This window comes from Silene latifolia, chromosome 11, assembly GCF_048544455.1.
Source record: "Silene latifolia isolate original U9 population chromosome 11, ASM4854445v1, whole genome shotgun sequence".
Classification (NCBI taxonomy): Eukaryota; Viridiplantae; Streptophyta; class Magnoliopsida; order Caryophyllales; family Caryophyllaceae; genus Silene; species Silene latifolia.
In genome coordinates this window covers 31,023,356-31,042,571 of record NC_133536.1, presented here as the reverse complement: position 1 = coordinate 31,042,571, position 19,216 = coordinate 31,023,356, and the positions used below count along the sequence as shown (strand labels likewise).

The 19,216-nt window shown below is 32.2% G+C and overlaps 2 long non-coding RNA genes across 2 annotated transcripts; one reads left to right on the top strand and one right to left on the bottom strand.

Annotated features, from left to right (window-relative positions):
• The first annotated feature begins 3,177 nt into the window (after positions 1–3,177).
• LOC141614383 (uncharacterized) lies at positions 3,178–6,132 on the top strand. Its single transcript, XR_012529332.1, has 5 exons — positions 3,178–3,435; positions 3,745–3,860; positions 4,096–4,216; positions 4,872–5,183; positions 5,787–6,132. It is a non-coding gene; the product is annotated as an uncharacterized LOC141614383 (long non-coding RNA).
• Positions 6,133–16,018: 9,886 nt separating this feature from the next.
• On the bottom strand, positions 16,019–16,957 carry LOC141614382 (uncharacterized). The gene is made up of 2 exons (XR_012529331.1): positions 16,850–16,957; positions 16,019–16,234 (listed from the first exon to the last, which is right to left on the bottom strand). It is a non-coding gene; the product is annotated as an uncharacterized LOC141614382 (long non-coding RNA).
• Positions 16,958–19,216: the final 2,259 nt, after the last annotated feature.

The window sequence follows — 19,216 nt, the reverse complement described above, 5'->3', positions numbered from 1 at the left end:
CCTACTTTTTCCCTTCAATCTCAACCTCTCATCTCATCTTTTCAATGGCCCTCAAGAGGACTTAGGGACTCAAAGGTTGGAGGTGGACTCACTTGATCTCTTCTCTCTCTCTCTCTCTCTCTATATATATATATATATATATATATATATATATATATATATATATATATATAGAGAGAGAGAGAGAGAGAGAGAGAGATTTCATGCCCGGGCATTGCCCAGGTAATAATTTCGAAATGTTTATTATGAGATTGTGGTTTAAAATGAATCACCTTTTCTATATATGAACTACTAAAGTTATTGATATGAAATTGCGAATTGGAGGTATCAGCGTGATAATGAACATCTTTTAAAATAGTTTTTTTTTAACTGAATCACTAATATGCTAAAACCTGTGCAAATAAAAGACAAAATATGAAGCTTTTTTGTTCTTATAAGGCCGTCTTCAACAATGAGTCATTCGTTTCATAAATTTCCCATCTCTCGTCATTTCTCACTTATCCAACTCATTGTTCATTCTCAACTTTTCAATTCAATCGAAATACAACTCATTGTTCCTCAACGTTGCGCTTCAATTAAAATGCTTGGTTTTCATATAGTTTCTCGTAGAATAAAGGGTTCTCAAAATTTTTAGATGAGTATTTTCTCTTTAGTTACCTTCATCCATTTTTTAGAGAGAGGTCTCTGAATGGATAAATTTTCGTATGATGGTGAAATTTGATGATACACAAAGTCTTGAACGATCTATCTTTCAACAAAAATGACAATTTGTATACCTCAATTATTTCTCTATTGGACCCAATGACTATCAATTCAAATACTCGTGACATAAAAGATGACAATTTATACAAAAAATAAGATCACTTCTATTATTCAACGTAACTAAAAGGCAAAATAATATCTACAAATTTCCATTAAAACGCCAATAAAATAAAAGGCAAAGTTAACAGAAACCAACAGTCAGGTTTCGACAATATATGACAATTTACGTTTCAACTACTTAGGCTAACCCATTTCAAAATATTGGCCATAATGATTCTTATTGTTTCTTAACATCCTTCTCTTCACGATCGTCTAGTATTGGCATATGATATACATTACTACTATTTAATATCATCAATAAATTTGATTACTCGAGGTGTCAAGTACAACGGTTAAGTAGTAAAACTATATAGATGATTTATTGTGCGTATCTATGGCCTTAGACAATGCCAAAAGCAATTTTATGGGCGTATCTATGGCCTTTGACTACACCAATAATAAATTTATTGTGCCTTGAAACTGTAACCCATTCGTAATGGGGGACTTGGCAGCGAGAGTATTAAAACTATATGACGTTAACTTTCCATTAGATCACTGGCATCAATATTTGCTTGGTAGATAATATCAACATCGCAGTTATCTTGGATCTGTGTTAGGGACAACATGTGACGTTAAGTTGTAAAAGAGAAAAAAGGCCGAAAGAAATTACATAAAAAAAACTATTAGGGACAACATGTGACGTTAAGTTGCAAAAGAGAAAAAAACCCTAAAGAAATTACATAAAAAAAACTATTAGGGACAACATGTGACGTTATATGCTGCAAAAGGGGAAAAAGGACATTAGATTAAAACTATTTATAGACAAATAAATGAACAGAAAGCTAAAAATCAAAAATTAAACAATATACTAAGCTCATTATGACTAATTGAATAAAAGCAGACAGTAATAATCAATTTGATAAAAATTAGATACAAATTTGTACAAACAAAACCAATTAGGCAATATTACAAATTAATAAATGGGGTTTGTTAGCACGAAGCGGTCGGTATGACTAGGATTAGCGAATTATTATACTCTTATACTGTTCCATATATGATTGATATTACTAAGTTAGGAATCTTTTTTTTTTGGTGGTTGTCTAACCCTTAATTATTATATGGAATATATGGGTGCTACGAAATAATATCATTTTTAGAGGTGTGAGACTAGTTTCAGATGTATTTTTCAAGTTAGTTTCACAATCATCTTACTATGGTTTAGAAGCAATTCAGTTGGGTAATGTTGACTTAAAAGGGAGGAGGGTGGATGAGCTAAGTCCAAAGGAAGATCTCAGGTATAAAATAAAAAACTTTATCCCTTTCTATCTCATCGGTAAGGAATCGTCATGCCTGATAACTCGCATTAAGGTTGATGCTAGTTGGTTCGATAATTTGGAGGCTTCTGCCGATTGGGTAGCTTATAGTAATGAAGGAAGTATTTTGTTTGAGGGGGGAAGCAAGTTCAAGGCTGAATCGGCAAGTCAAGCTGAAGCTCTTGGTATCAGGAAAGTTCTCGAATGGGCAGTCCGTAATAGGATATTTCATTTGAACATTTCGTCTGACTGTCTACAGGTGCTCTACCAAATTGCAGGGATTGAACAAGAACATCATCTTGCTAAAGGGGTGCTTGGAGATATTGCTACCTTACTCCCATTTTTTCACTGTTTATGTTTTAGTTTTGTACCTAGGAATCTTAATAAACGAGCTCATTGTTTAGCTAAAAGGACAATGAGCATGTAATCCACTTTTTTTACAGCTGCAAAAAAAAAAAAAAAAAAAAAACTATAAGACAATCTCAAGGTAAGATCGTCCACTTTTGTAACAAAGTTGTTAATTTATTGCTAATTAAAGAGTTATCTTTACACATGGAATCGTATTACACTATAAGACTATCTTATGCAATAACTATTGTATACGAACAATAGTCAATGACTCAATGTGCATAATGGTGTATTTATATATTTGACAAAAGCTTTATAGTTTAATTTTTATCTACAATTCTAATTTGATATTAATATATGAGTTGAAGTGAAACTCATCATTATTCATTATATATATAAAAGAATCTTGTAAAACTGCTGAGGTGGCGCAATCTCCTTTGAGAATTAAGGTAATGCAGCCCTCACATTCAACCTCACAAAATCAGTTTTGTTTGAGCCAATCACGGTTTTGCAATATGGCCACATCATAAAAAAAAAAAAAAAAAAAAAGAAAAAAAAAAGTCCAATTAAATGTGACACTTTGTCATTTTCTATGCTACTTGAGAATGACAGTACAATTAATTGGTAAAAAGCACATGGGTAAATTAGTCTCAAGTCACTGCATATTTACAAAGTAGTACAAGTTTCCAAAAGGAAGCGTGCTTAACAAAAAAATGTCTCTAAAACTTCTTCTACCCACCTGTCACCATTATTATCTCAGCAAATTAATTCTCTTCTCAAAGCAAAATTTCAATTCACAGTATACTCTCCAACTTTCAGATCTCCAACAATCCACTTCTAGACACCGTCATACTCAGCAAATCGCTAATACTCTCCAACTTTCATAGCCTACAACTCCAAAGAAGACAATGAACATCTCTTGACCAGAACAACCTCGAAAGAGAGCTCTATGGCAGATTGACAGCCATGACAGGTGATAATCTTTACCCTTTCCTTCAATTTCCGCCATTTTTAATCATCTAGAGCTTTAGTTCGCTTACTAACTCCATCACTTTCAAATTTTTCTGAATGACTTCTATGTTGACATTTTTTAACATTTCGTGACATTCGTTGATTTCATCTTCATCTTTTTCAAGGTTTTGATTATCTGTATTATTAACTTTATATTATTGAGGAATGATTTGAGTTACTTTTGGTTCACTTAATAGCCGTTACTGATAATTTTGCCCCCATTCTGTGTTGTGGTTAATTGACTATTGATTCCAATCACGAATAATTTTAGGGATGAAGATCGAGATGGTGGGTCAAGAGACGTCTATACACTGGGTTTATTTCCAATCAGACTATTTTGCCCTTCAATTTGATGGTCGGATATTATGTGTATCATCGTGTCATCGTGTAAGGCCACCCATTCATTTCCTTTCACTGTTGTTTCTCTACGAAGTATTTTTTATTTTATTTTCTCATTTCCTTATTCTCAAGATCTCATCTTTCAGTCTTCTCTGTCAGAATGATCAGTTATTATTTCATATTTTGTAATGAACTAGCACAATAGTTGAATAAGTATTTCAATTAATGTCATTTCTTATGGGTTTTGGAATTTTGGTAATGCTCTTTTTATTTAATTGTGTAGGTACCGAGTCGAGTCAGACCGAGATAAGCGAGACGGGTCAAAATATGGCAAAACAAAATCAAGAAGAGCAAATGATTAAAATAAGTGATCACAATTCGTGCAAATAATGTAGTTTCATTAGGTGAGTGCAGTGCTGTCAATACTTATTGCATAAAAACTGTGGTGAGGCATCTATTTCTGGGTAATGATTAGTTTCGGATTTTGGTTGCCTATGTATGGGTGTGATTCGCCTTCTTTCTGTTCAGTCTTAAATTTGTGTTATAGTTGTGGATCTTTTATGGTAATTGCTGAGGGACTGAGGCACTGAGCCATCAGTTTTTATGCTGAATAGACTGCACTGTCTACTAGACTTTTTTCAGAATAGAACATCTCCGTCGCTCTCCCTGATTAGACTGCCGGCGATTGTGTTTTTGCGATGAACGTCTTCATCGCTCCTCCTCCGAGGCCACATCCGCTGCTATTGCGAATGGTTTTTGCGAAAACAGAGATTTTGAACTAAGATTTTTTTTTTAATGTGAATTAATTCTTAAAATCAAACGAGGTATGCTAAAAGAAAGAAAAAAAGGAACTATTGCCGAATTAGTTTGATTTGTATCAATGAAAGACGTTTTATAAATGGTAACTTACATAAAAAATCGACTTGATGATGAATTTAAATTTGAAGTATACATAAGCCTTTCTGAGTTATGGCAAGATGTCTTTTTTTCTTGATCCCTTGAAATACCGTATTTCTCTGTTAGTCTGTCATACTAGCTGATTTCCTCTATGACCTACAGGTTGTTAGATAAAAGAAAGCACATGACATTTTCCTAATTTGGAAGAAGATAAAAGAAAGCACATGACATACTCGATATTAGAAGGGTCGTAATGGTGATTCTTAATATTTGATTTAACTTATTGGATGCCAGCAATGGGGAAATGTTCGGCATCAATTAACTATTGCACTCCTACAAGGCAGGATAGAGGATAAGTTGCTCCGCTACAACCATATTAGGAACATTTGGTTGCATCGAGAGGTCATCTGATTCACTTTGGTAAGAACAGTTTCGTGCAGTATTAGGCTATTAGCAATGGGATAACCAGTTACGGTAAGTAATCATAACTTCCCCATTATTATTCGGTCATTTATACATTAATTTGTTCAAATTAAAGGCGGTGAGTAAATTAAAGCTTACAAGTTCATTGTTATGAATAGGTCTTTACTTCTTTGAACATAGATGGATGGTGCATGGCTACCTATTAGAGTATTAGGTAGTATAGCAAAATCCCGTACAAAATAAGTATAATAATTAGTTGTCGGTTTTGTGTTACTATGGTCTATGGGAGGTTTTGTAAAGTGTGATTAATTGCTTCATATACAAGTAATGTTCATTTTAATATAGTTTAAGATGTAATGCCAACCAAGTGATAATTGCATTTGTAGCCAAACTGACAAACTGTGTTTCTTTTGGATTCATCATCTGAGAGTTTACTTATTAGTTGCAGCATCTATAAGTAGTCGTATTTCTGGTAATTCATTTGATTTGTGTTTGAACTTATTTGTAATTCAAATCACATGAATAGATTCCTTTTGTTCCATTCTTTCATTTAGTAATTTTAATTTGGCTAAAACTTCTGCACTACAGTCTTATCATGTTGATCACATGAATAGCAAATATATCTTAAAGAACCTAATCGAGCCATTTAAACAGGTTCATTTGAGATGATGTGTGCTTGGTGTACTTTGAGATTTAGGCCATGAGCTGTCACCTAATAAACTTGAAGAAAGACAATTGTAGAGGAGTTTTGATCTCCTGCCCCCGTCTCCTTACAAGCCATTCTTTTCGATGATAGCTTTGCAATCAAATTTACCTCCATCACAATTTTTATAATTGAGGTCAGGATATTCGGAGGAAGATAAAGGTGGTACATAAATGGTAGGCTAAACACTGTTGGTGATTGGAGAGGACAACTAACCGCCGAGATAATGGTCAAATCCAGATAGTCTGTATTAGTTATTTTCAAGTGTCAGTCAACTCTATTTTATCAGCTTTCATGTATTTATTGTTGTAAACATTTGCTTAATGCTATATATTTTTGGATTAACTCCATTACAGGCGTTAATTGAGCATCTAAACTCCTAAATACTACATTCAGGCTCGACACAAAAAATCTTGGGAACAATTGAACCCACGTCGTGGGTTCCAATTTTCTTTCAAGAATCTAATTTGGTACTCCCTCCGTGCCGGTCATTTGTTGTTTTTTCCAATTTTGGGGTGTCTGAGTCATTTGTTGTACTTTCTATTTTAAGAATGCATTTGATGAACAATTTGCTAATACACACTCAATTTGGTCACATGTCATTTAGTAATTGACTCTTTTCTCTTTTCTTGGTCTTTATGCTAAAACAAAAGGACAACAAATAACCGGGATGGAAGGAGTATATGTTAATTAATTGATACCTTTAAGAAAGCACACACAAGCTAAGGTTGGTTTTCAACAAGTCTGGCAATTTGAGAATAAAAAAGTTGATTACTTTCTTAAAAAAAATATATTGTGCACCGTTTCGGATTGGACCGAAATGACAAAGAATCTTGGAGCACCGACCGGAAAATTCCAATCTAAGACCGAGATCGGACCAGTTGGACTGGAATTTGTCTGTACCTGCCTTAATCGCCTACTTTTTTTTTTTTGTTAAATTTGATTAATATAATAATAATTAGATATTACATTCATTTTACAAATTTTTTAAATAAACTCTATTTATAAAAATTTTAAACAGTCCCGTGAATTTTCACGGGTGTTACACTAGTTATTCTATATAAATCTAAGGTCATATGGAAAGTTAGGACAAAACACAAACGTTTTATTAGCCAAAGTATTTCATATCTTAAATTTATTTTCTATTCAAATTTCTATCATATTGTAATTGTAGTCAAGTACCAACTACATGTGATTTGACACTAATAGGAATTTGCATCCCATATACACATCCGTCATATTTGCGTAGAAGGTTTCTTTTAAAGTTTCCTGGGAAAAAAGTACTCCCTCCGTCTCGGTCATTTATTGTGTTATTTCATTTTATGGTGGCTCAGTCAATTGTCGTCCTTTCTATTTTGGAATTGCATTTGTCGTCCTTAATCTTTGTGCTAAAATCAAAAGATAATAATTGACCGGGACAAAGGGAGAATATAAGAGAATGTATTGGTGAACACTTATATCGAATCTATTTCTAATTAAACATCAAACCCAAGACAGTGTGACGCTTGAATTTTTGCTTAGTAAGTATAATTTTACTTGGTCTCTAATTGAAATTATAACTCAAATTCTTTAAAATATGAGCAGGTGAGGACCGACCCATAGGTTCGGTAAAGTACCAATAACAATCCCACGAACATTGCGTATCAAGTCACATTCAGAGAAATTAACGTATGTACACTCAAAACCCGGGTTTCCATTCATACTACAGCAAACAGTCTTCACGACAATCCTCGACAATCCTCCTAAACCAAAAGACATATCAAAAACACCACGCACTACGCTATACTTGTCCTCGGCCCAACTCACCCAAGAATAGTTGCACACCGCATCAAATCGAGAGCCCAAATCACGCACAAACAGCAATGAAACCATACTGCAACGATGTAAAATAGAACAATGCTACTGCCCTCTAACCAGCCCTTACTCGATTCTAATACACCATGTAAGTATGATCAAGTTTGCTCTCATCCACGCTTCAACAAACTATATTAACACACCCGCAACTCTAATTTAAACTGACCCAAAACGCGGTCGGAAAACCCGAATGCAAATCGTTGTTTTTAGTAAAACAGAACGTTCAATCTACACTCCATAATCATGCAAGTATGTCGTCATCTTTTCATACTCAAATATGCACTAACGAACGTGTAATATCTCAACGAAAGTTCACCGATATCGACCTAAAACAGAGCATAGCTATTGGTCAATTCAAGCGGAGAATACATATTGAACCTAATAACAATGGGAATTAATAATCTAAATTATGCAAAACTATTGCGTAAATTTGTTAAAATTCTCTTCCTTATATATAATATATAATATATTATATATATGGACCCATTGTATGTAGTTGTTTTTGAGTGAAACTCCCAGGAGTCTTTTACATGTACTGCAATTGAATTACATCAAATTTTAGCTTAATTAACAGCAGAAGCAGTGGACTACCTAATTAAACAACAAATGCATACAAGATGATTTATTGAATTTTGTAGGAATTAGGATTGTACTAGTTATAAATAACAATTTTAATTAAATAGAACTAATAAAATTTATTATTTAAATAATTCACAAAACACAAACCAATAGTATCACTTGAAAAGTTCCTCTTTTAAGTATATATATACTAGATTTAATGCCCGTGCGATGCACGGGCCACCTGTAATATTATGTTTTATAAGCAATTGTTGAACATTACGTTTAATATCTCGATGTTTGCATTAGTAAAAGTGTACGTATTTAACAACTAACTTACCATTTCAAAAATAACCAATTAATAGTTTATTAATTTTATATTTTATAAAATGTCTTATATCAAATATAATATCCAAATTAAATTAATTTATTAGTTTCAATCTTTGGGTACATACGTAACTTCTTTTTAGCTACCTAGATGAATTAATATTTGTTGGTTACATAAAAGTATGAGAGATTGTAATATTTGTAAACTATAGTTATGAGATTAAGATAAGAAACTCGAATTTTAATAATAATCAAAGCAAGACTGTCATAACCTAATTATCCTCTATAATTAGATTAGATTAGCATGAGACGTCGACTCACCCTCTAACTGCCCACTACTGTTGGAAAATAAGGACATACCTTTATGCGGAAGCGATCGGACCGTTGTGCTCGCTAACTGCCCACTACCGTATATCGTATCTCCGGCGGCTACTAGAGTCCCCGAACATATCCACGCCCCAAATCCCAAGTCCCATATTGATGGTGGACTTCGCAACTAGAGAAGTATGTTTGTATGTATATAGTGTATGTTATGTCATTGTGTATATGTTACTTACACATACGGAGTAACTAGTGTTGATCCCTTATATAATATCTCACAAAGAGATGTTACATACAAGGTATTCAATACCCACTTAATCACCCATAAGTAGGACAATAAAGTCACATAATAACTCATACTAATACACAATTATGTAAGAGCATTATGACTTTGTAACTGCCACCATAATGTGGCCGTTTAACTTTCAATATTTGGGTACATACGTAACTTCTTTTTACTACCTGGATTAATTAATATTTGTTGGTTACATAAAAGTATGAGAGATTGTAATATTTGTAAACTATAGTTATGAGATTAAGATAAGAAACTCGAATTTTAATAATAATCAAAGCAAGACTGTCATAACCTAATTATCCTCTATAATTAGATTAGATTAGCATGAGACGTCGACTCACCCTCTAATTGCTTGACATGATAACCAATAACCATGCAATAATTTAATTACATCATAATATATAGGCATAGGAAAATAAGCTATCAATAAGAAATTCTTTCCGAAAGATAGAAGTTATGTAAGCTCTAGTGAAAATGTTAATAGTGGAAAAAAGTAGGCAGGCTTCTATATATTGCCTTCCCCATAATGCGCTCGAAATCCTAACTATTTCCGAATTTTACATTATTTTCAAAATTATAATGTGATATCGAGATTGTGCACCATCCGGCATTCCGGTGTTCGGTGGCTCCCTGCTATTCCCTTCCTGTTAATATTGTGATTATTTTATTGTCAATAATTTTACGTACCGAAATTTTTTGGTCAATATAAGTGAGATATTTTGTTTTCTTGAAAGGAAATTCGTGGAAGTTAAAAACTTTGTTGTAATTTCTTTTAGGGAACAGTATCAATAACAATTTTAGGCAAATAAATTGTTATCGCATACATTATAGAGTGAATCTGTCATTTGTGTACCATGAACTCAATGGTGTTGTTGCTTCCTCAACTCGGATTCCAGGATCAAATTCATTCACTATTTCATACCTAAAATTTGAGACGTAATTTATCATTTTAACCGGAGCACTCAATTTAATAACCGGAAGAATTTTATGATTAACTCTATGGCTTCTTTCATGATGATCACCCAAATAACCATTCACAGCAACTATACTTGTTTCCATATCAATTCTTGTTGCGAGTTCACTTCTAACTTTCTAAATCCTACTACACCTTCCTCTCTTTCCTATATTCTTGTATTTTTAAACATACTATATATCGTGTTGAAGGAATTATTTTACTGAATCGATGAACTTAAAAGGAACTCATTATAGTAAATGTTGGGTAAATTGAGAACTGCTATATCACACCCCCTTTTTACTCACAATAGATTTTCCTTAAAGCGGATATACCGTCCTAAGAATAAAATGCATAACACTCGACTTACATATGTTGGACAAACCTTGTACGCCATATGGTATGGAAGATAGTGTCCAAATTCAAATCAACTTCTATGTAATACGTATCACTCATGCATCTAGCTTTCTCTATACAACCTTCAAGATATATGTATCTAAATTGTTCTCTTAGCAATATATTATGATAGACTAAAACAGAAGATAGAATTCTCATATATGACATAATATACTTTTTGGGATATAATAGAAGTATAAAAATGAATAATAAAAATAGAATGCAAAAAACCCTAATTGATTTGGTAAAGGAAACCGGATTATCAGAGCCTAAAAACTAAAAAAGATCATGCGCTTTATCAGAAATTACTAGCAATAAGTTTTAAAACTCCAATAAACGACAGTTACCGTAATTATATTAATGTTTGACCACTTAAAATTTGCATAAGTCAATTTAAAAGGAGAAGTAAAAAGTTATAATAACAAAAAGATAATATCCAATTTAGATGTCTATATTTGCACTTTTAAATTTTTATTAATATATGTTGACTATTGCGTACAAAAAAGGTCGGTCAATAACTTACGATAAGTAGGCTTTCGATCTAATCAATAGCCCGTATGGATCCAACTGGTAAGAAAACTTTTTCATCGAACTATATGTTACCATCGATAAACTGTAAGAATGAAAATTTAACAAACTAAAATTATTAGAAACCTTGTAAAATAACCTTTTCACTTGTTTCCATGTCTAATGTTATTTGTATTTGTTCAAGTACGATCATGAATTATTTGTCAATTATGCATATAGTACCTACAAAACAAAATCAAGTGGTACAAAATTAGCAACTCCCAAAAATAAGAAGAAAATGAACAAATATGCAGATTATAGACAACTTGCTAAATTATGCATCACGATAAAATAAATAAATAAAAACGACTCCAAACAAACAATATAAAACAAAAACACAGAAGATGTAAAATATGCATATTAAGATAATACTCGTAGAATTCAAGCTTTATATAAGAAAGTCATAGGTATTTTAGGACGTATAAATGTCATTGGGGCATCATAGTTCTATACAAACACAATTATATAGAGTTTGCTAGTTTAGAGGACTTTAATGTGTAATACAGATATTATTTGGTTGTTATATTTAACATTATTTATTTTATAAGTGTTTTGCGTAAGTTGGAAACTCTCTAATTGCTCGAAAAAAGCTTCCTTTAATAATATGGATAGATACTAGATTTAATGCCCGTGCATATATTTGTAATGTGCTATTGTGGATAATGTAGTAATTGAAAAATACTAATAACCGTATGATCTAATGTTTTTAAAAAAACAATACTCTGTATATTATTATAAAATCCATACCATATTTATATAAATGACCAGAAAAAACAATACTCTAAAAATCAAAGTCAAAGGACGTTTTATCACAATCTTTAAAATAAAAATAAATAGGATCATTATTTATAATTGGACTTCTAATGTTATCATTTACAAATAGAAATTAATATATACCAAAAAATATTGTGAAGTATAATATAAGCTTAAGAGTACACGATTATGTTTAAGGAAGCTTAGGTGTTAGTCTCTCGTGAGATCAATCTTTGCCTATACGGGCATACGTCACATGCATACAACCCTAATATCAACGGGTAAATAATCAAAACATAAATAAAGTTGTGTATAATGATAATATTAGAAACAATTACGTTAGACAGTTCCATGCATACAAACTAAGACATTATGTTGTACCATCTGCGCTCTTATATTGTGATTTGTGAAGGGATCATTTCGTCAATGTGTCAACGCAATTTTCCTTACGGAAGATCTCATGTGTTTTTGTGGGACGTACATCAAAACCTCTATAGGCAGAATCACTGAGGCACCGAGTTATGTCTTTGCTACTCCCTCCGTCCAGGTAATTATTTACCTATTCTAATTTAAATGTCTCAGTAAATACCCCTTTTAATATTTATATATACTTTACAAATTAAACTATTTTAATTCCAGTACAAATTCATGATCAATGCTAACTTCATCATTATCCGCAACTCTTCCCTCGACAATTGATAAATTGGACTCTTCATAATTATCCTCTTATCTTTTAGCAATAATATGACGTACAATTGATAATTGTCGAGTCCAATAAGAACTTATATGGCAAACATGCAGAGTTAGAATACAACTCTTCACTTGACAATATAACTAAGTAATTTTTTCTTATATTATATGTAGTTTACGAAAGTTGGATCTTTCATATCACTCGAAAGTAGAATTCACAAACATATGGATGGATGTGAATATGTGACCTAACTGTAAAACTTCATACTCCGATATTGTTCTTCGTATTCAACTTGTCCACAAAACTCACAATTACAAGGGTGTATTATAGCTTGTTAACAACACCGAGTTATAGGCTAATTTCCCATAAAAAAACTTGTGTTAGGTAATTTGTGTCATTATATTAAACTTGTGTGGTGCACTCGCACCAAACAAATACTAAACATTTGTAGAAACATAAATATACACTAATAAATAATTTATGTTTAGAAGTCCATGAACTCCACTTATAAACTACATTGAGTATATATTATATAAACACATGTACAATTAAGATTTGCATATTAACAATATAAGGTATAGACAAATTTATATCACAAATTTTTCCTTACCTTATTCATCTTATATGATAAGGGTCTTTACTTGTCTCTTCAAAAATCAAAGGCAAATAAATGACCAGAACAAATAAGTTTAACTATAATCAAGTTATTAAGAAAAAAATACAAAACTAATATACTACACTATATGTAGTCGGCTTACTCAAAATTACAAAAATAATTAACAAAAGTATTAAGTTCAAATGTTCAATGTAATGTCTTTTTGTGAAAAAAAATAATATTATAATAAATAATAAATAAATGATAATAAAGAGAAGAGAACATAATGTTTTGAACAACAATATTGATAGTCTTCTTCTTCTTCTTCTGTCGCCTATTTCATATCTCGCTCTTTCACCTTGTAATTTCAAAATAAACTCATATGAGGTTAATATATGACATAAACCTACCCTTCAACCTTAGAAACGAAACCGGTACATGTAAATCATATGCTCCGTACGTACATAACATATATAGTTGAAAAGCAATCTAAAAGAAATAATGAAAATAAAAACGCGTACAAAACAAACAATTTAATGTATTTTTTCCCAAAAGTAAAATTAATTACTTACATGAAAAACCTTTAGAGGAGATATGTGATATGTAGCCAAAATGCACCATAAACAAAATCTCAGGTAATTCCTTCGGCAATAAGTCTTCCTTCCCGATGTCACTTACTTTGATTTGTGTTAATGAGGAACTTGATTTGAATTAATGAGGAACGAAGGCCCATGCAAGAGAAAAAATTGGCTTGTGAACTTGTATTTCTTAGTAAAACGGCTTACTCTTAGGATTGACTGGGTGAGGTTTCCCCACCGTAGAACTGTATTTTATCCTATCTCCTCTTGGCATTGAAGCTTTCTTCCTTTCCACTTTTAGTATTCCTACTCCGATCTCGCTTCAGGTTTACCACTATAATATAAATTAAACGGGTTCAATAATAAATTGAGACCTGCTTTGAAGCTCGTGGTATGTAGTCCGTATGCTCTGGAACGCTACAGGTCATATAATGCATCTTAATCATAGTTTGGTGAAGATGAAAGTACGTATATTATGTCAATATAAGGAGTATATATAGTGAGTAGTCCTATAAATTTAGAAGAACTCTAACATTAGTCTAACCCTCTAAGATGTATCCTACCCCAATGCTACTCTTTGCCAAAAGTTTATCCTATTAGCTATCAACGCACACATTTTGCTATAATTGTTTATTCTCAAACTTTATCTACACAGTAATGCAGTTATAATTTTTCAATTGCTAAATATTTTATTTGGTAGTACTTAAAAGTTAGAGCTTAATATTGCTAGTAAGTCTTTATTAAAAATTGACTTTATTAATTAATTTATTGCTTCATATCTTATTTCAATATTTATTAATTTAGATATTATCTCTTATTTTATTGGTTGAAAGTCGTTCAGGAAACTTGGACTCTCTGTAATTGCTCGAAAAAAGCTTCCTTTAATAATATAGATAGATAGATATACTAGATTTAATGCCCGTGCGATGCACGGGCTACTTGTAATTTTCTGTCTCTTGAACCACCGTTGAACGCTAAGTTATAAACTAACTACTACAAATGCCAACTCCCATCTTTTACAAAGAGGCCTGATGCGAACTCCAATTTTAAATTGATTAAATTATCAATCTTAATACATTTCTAATTCACTAAAAGCACTTGAATAGTTAAGATTAATTGTACGTAAAAAATAATTAGTACAATTCTAGAATGACCAATTTAGGATTAATTTAGGAAATTGGTCATTCTTGTCTGGTTGGTATTAAAATGCTCAACCGAAACCTGGACATATTAAATCCCGTGTCATGTTTGTAATATAAATAGATCAATAACCTCAATCCATATTCATTGACTCCGAGTCTTTTATATCGTATTTTCAATTCAGGTTATGACATTGTTTGCGGCTCTAATTAGTATACGTCCTGTGTCTCAGTGAATAAATTTACACTTACTTTATTTTGTGAAGGGGAAATAAAACAAATGTAAACTATTGACTGAGACAGAGGAAGTATCTCACAATATCACCCTACATCCTATTGTCTCAAGCTTTGCTACCTCAACTAACGATCATACCAAGAAGTAAAATTATTTTTCTATAGTGGAATATGGTAAACTGGTCATTTGTTCATAATTTTAAAGCTCAAATTATATCTCATGTCAATATTATGATACTTATCTCATGTAAGTTGTAACTGCATTCCGAGCTTTATTCCATTGTTTTTTCTATTTGAGATCATGTTAATTTTCATTGTTATAGGGACACCAACATATTTTTTATTTTATAAATTTGCATTAATTTATTTCCTTAGAGTAGTGTATAAACTTTGGACTTTCTGTAATCGCTCGAAAAAAAGGTAGCGCGTTTAAAGCACATTCCGTCCATCTGAAATTTACGTTTATTAATTACAAATTGGAGTGGAATAAACGAAGTAGTTTGATATTGTTAGCGTACTCACGATATTCCATTATTATACCCAAAGGCTTGGCCTCAAACGTTTCAGAGGTGCTCGTCCTTTTTGGAGAATGAAAATTTCGATCTTTTTAGTCGTAATTTTTGAACATTTGTCGAGTATATCTTATGATATTCTGGTTCACCCTACTTCTTTGAATTTTTTTCTCTCAAGTGTAAATTCTAGTAGTTTTGCCATTAGAAGTTTGGTAGCTTGTCCGCGCAGCTGGATGATTTGACAATGAGAAACAAATGCTGGGTACAAACCCAAAATATGAGTCTTACGTGTAAAACCCTCACACTATTTTTGTGTAGTAGAGCGGTCTTGTTATCAAGGACTCAAGGTCTTGTTATCAAGTATGGAGGCAAGTATGGAGGCAATGAAACTGTAATGCCGAAAAGCAGACAGGCAGCTCAAAATGGCTCTTTTTATTAATAAACAGCAGCGGAATTACAAGGGCGTCACCGCCGTATTCCCCATTCGGAGAATACAAGGCTTTTTACAACAATAAAGATAAATACAAAGTTAAAGTTAAAAACTAATAACTCTTTAACATATTCATCCTATTAGGTCATTGATCCTATCTGAAGTTCCTCACACATGACCTTCCCTGACACTTGTACCTGAAAAAGAATGAAAGTAACGGAATCAGTCAACCACAGGCTGAGTATGACTCCGGTCACCTCCACCGGCCCTACTTACCTCATTTTAGTATTTTACTCCATTCACATCTCACAAGTATATCATAGATAGATCACATGGGTACAAGTGAATCATTATTAAACAGACATGGATAACCTGTCATTCAGCATGCAATAACTTATTATACAATTATACCGATCTACCATTACTGAATAGAGAGACATTACGGAGTAGAAACTCCTCTGGGCTAAGCCCTCCTCCATGTACACAGGATCCCGGGCCTAAGACCCGTGTAAACCCCCTGGCACTTTCACCAGTAATAATCAGAACCTTAGTTCACATGGGGACGTGCCCCCTTCCATGTACACAGGATAAATTTATAATGTCATCTCTCCTATAATCGTATCCCGAATGCTACAATTGGCCAATAGTACATTATAACAGAAGTATTAACATGACAATCATATGTTCATATGAAGACAGATAATATAACATGTGAGCAGTATAACAATAATATAACAATATACGGTTGATTTACTATACAATAATTAGTAAATTATTACTTATTTCTACGACGAAGGATCCCGAAATCATACCTTATACCAAATAACGAATGAACGGATTAATTAACATTTGCGTGTCATGTTACCGTGATATACTAAATAAGTAAATGAATAGTATAGGTAATGTTTTGTACGCATGTTGCTTGCATGAAATCTATATGAATGAGGATGAGGGGTGGCCTTTTTATAGTGCTTATAGTCGGTTTGTTAAACAATAGGATAAGAATGTCTTAGTGATGATGATAACTAGACCTGTCAAATGGGTCGGGCGGGTCGGGTCCCGGGTCGGGTCATACGGGTCGGGTCAGAATACGGGTCGGGTCAAATACGGGTCGGGTCAGATACGGGTCGGGTCATACGGGTCACGGGTCGGGTTAGGGTCAGAATACGGGTCAAGAAATAATTTTTAACGCCTTTTTTAAACGATTTTTTTAATTTAAAAAATATATTTTTAAAAATTAAAATATGTTTAAAATTATTATTTTAGTCATATTCATCATATACAATAATTATATTGATATAATTATTAAAATAAAGTTTTTTTAATAATTATTTTATTATTAAATATTATAAAAGTTATATAAAATTGACTTTTTAGTTGACCTTTTAATTTTAAGTAATAAAAAAATAATTTTTTAACTATATTTTCAAATATAATATATAAATAATAATATTTTTAATAAAATTCATGATTTTCCCTTGACCCAACGGGTCGACCCGTTCGGGTCGGGTCTCGACCCTAAAATAACGGGTCATTTCGGGTTCGGGTCAAACGGGTCGCGGGTCGAAAAAACCGGGTTTGTAACCCTAAGAAAACGGGTCGGGTCGGGTCGGGTTTTCGGGTCGGGTCGAGTTTTGACAGGTCTAATGATAACTATTATACATGTAATGTTTATCCCATAACAAAATATCTAATATTATTACTTAGCTTTTAAGTAAACTATACTCCCTCCTATTCTCTATTTTCTTCCCTATTTCCTAAAATGGATTATTCAGGTTTTCTTCCCCTTTCCTTTTTTGAAAACTTTTAATCTTATTTTATTCATTCCTCTCTCCTATCACCAAACCCCACCCAACTCACAATTCCTTATTTAATTCATAATTATTCATTTCTCTCTCCTATCACCAAACCCCACCCAACTCACAATTCCTTATTTTATTCATTCCTCTCTCCTATCACCAAACCCCACCCAATTCACAATTCATATTTTATTCTCTTCCTTAAATATTGTGCCCCATCCAAAGGGGAAGAAAAAGAAGAATAGGAGGGAGTATATATTAACATTATTATAATTATAATAAGATGAAAGTTAGTCGATTTAACTCGGATTATTACATATCCAACCATAATGATAAAATCTAGTGTAGTTGGATATTTGTCTATACTGGCAAAAATAATAGTCATATGATCTATATTATTTAATATTAGTTTATTTATTTTTTTCGGGATATTACAGAAACTGACGGAGCATGTCAAAGTACATAAGTATGTAGTTGTCTACCTAATTCAAAGACCTAAAATTCTTTCTCAATTCATATTCCTATTTAGATTATTATATGCATTAGTGTCACACACACTGCCTTTTAATGCATAGAGTATAATGATCTTATACTCTATGCATTAAAAGTCAAGATGACAATAGCATCAGACCGAGATATCTCAATGGAATGATGTTATCAAATAAATGTCAAAGTCTAACCAAGCAAGTATCAAATTAAACTCCCACAAACACATTGAATTACACTCCGTATTACTGTATAAAAAAATAAATATGTTAGGATTATAAAATACTCTCAATGAATCGCATCAGAAGTGTTGAACTATATATATACATCATCCTTTGTGAATTATTACTTGGTTACCAAAACTCAAGACATATCATACAATTATTTACCATTGTGGGAGCGTAATTAGTTTGTGCCCCAATATAAATTTCTAAATTATGTAGTATCTTCCACTACTTGTATCTTGAAAATCCAAAATCCAAAACTAAAGTTAGATGCCAAAACAACTGAAAAAAACAAAAGGCAATGTGCGACGGTATTTGAAGAGGCTTACTCGACAAACAATTAACAATATGTTTGCTAATTAATAGGGAGAAAATTGCTTAGACATAAGTATGAAATTAGCGATAATATCCTGCTTGATGAACAATTATCAGAACACAATATTCAGTTACATTGACAACTTTGATACCCATTCGTACCACCTAAAAAACAAAATGAAGAATGTCAGTATCTACACATTATATATCTAATTTAACCATAATCATGGATCAGAATTATCATTGGAAGCTGGATTAGTTCTTTCCTTTACAAATTTTCTAACAGTAAATAGAATAAATCAAACAAACCTATAAAGTTAGTTTGATGCGTGTTTATTTGCCTCTATTACATATC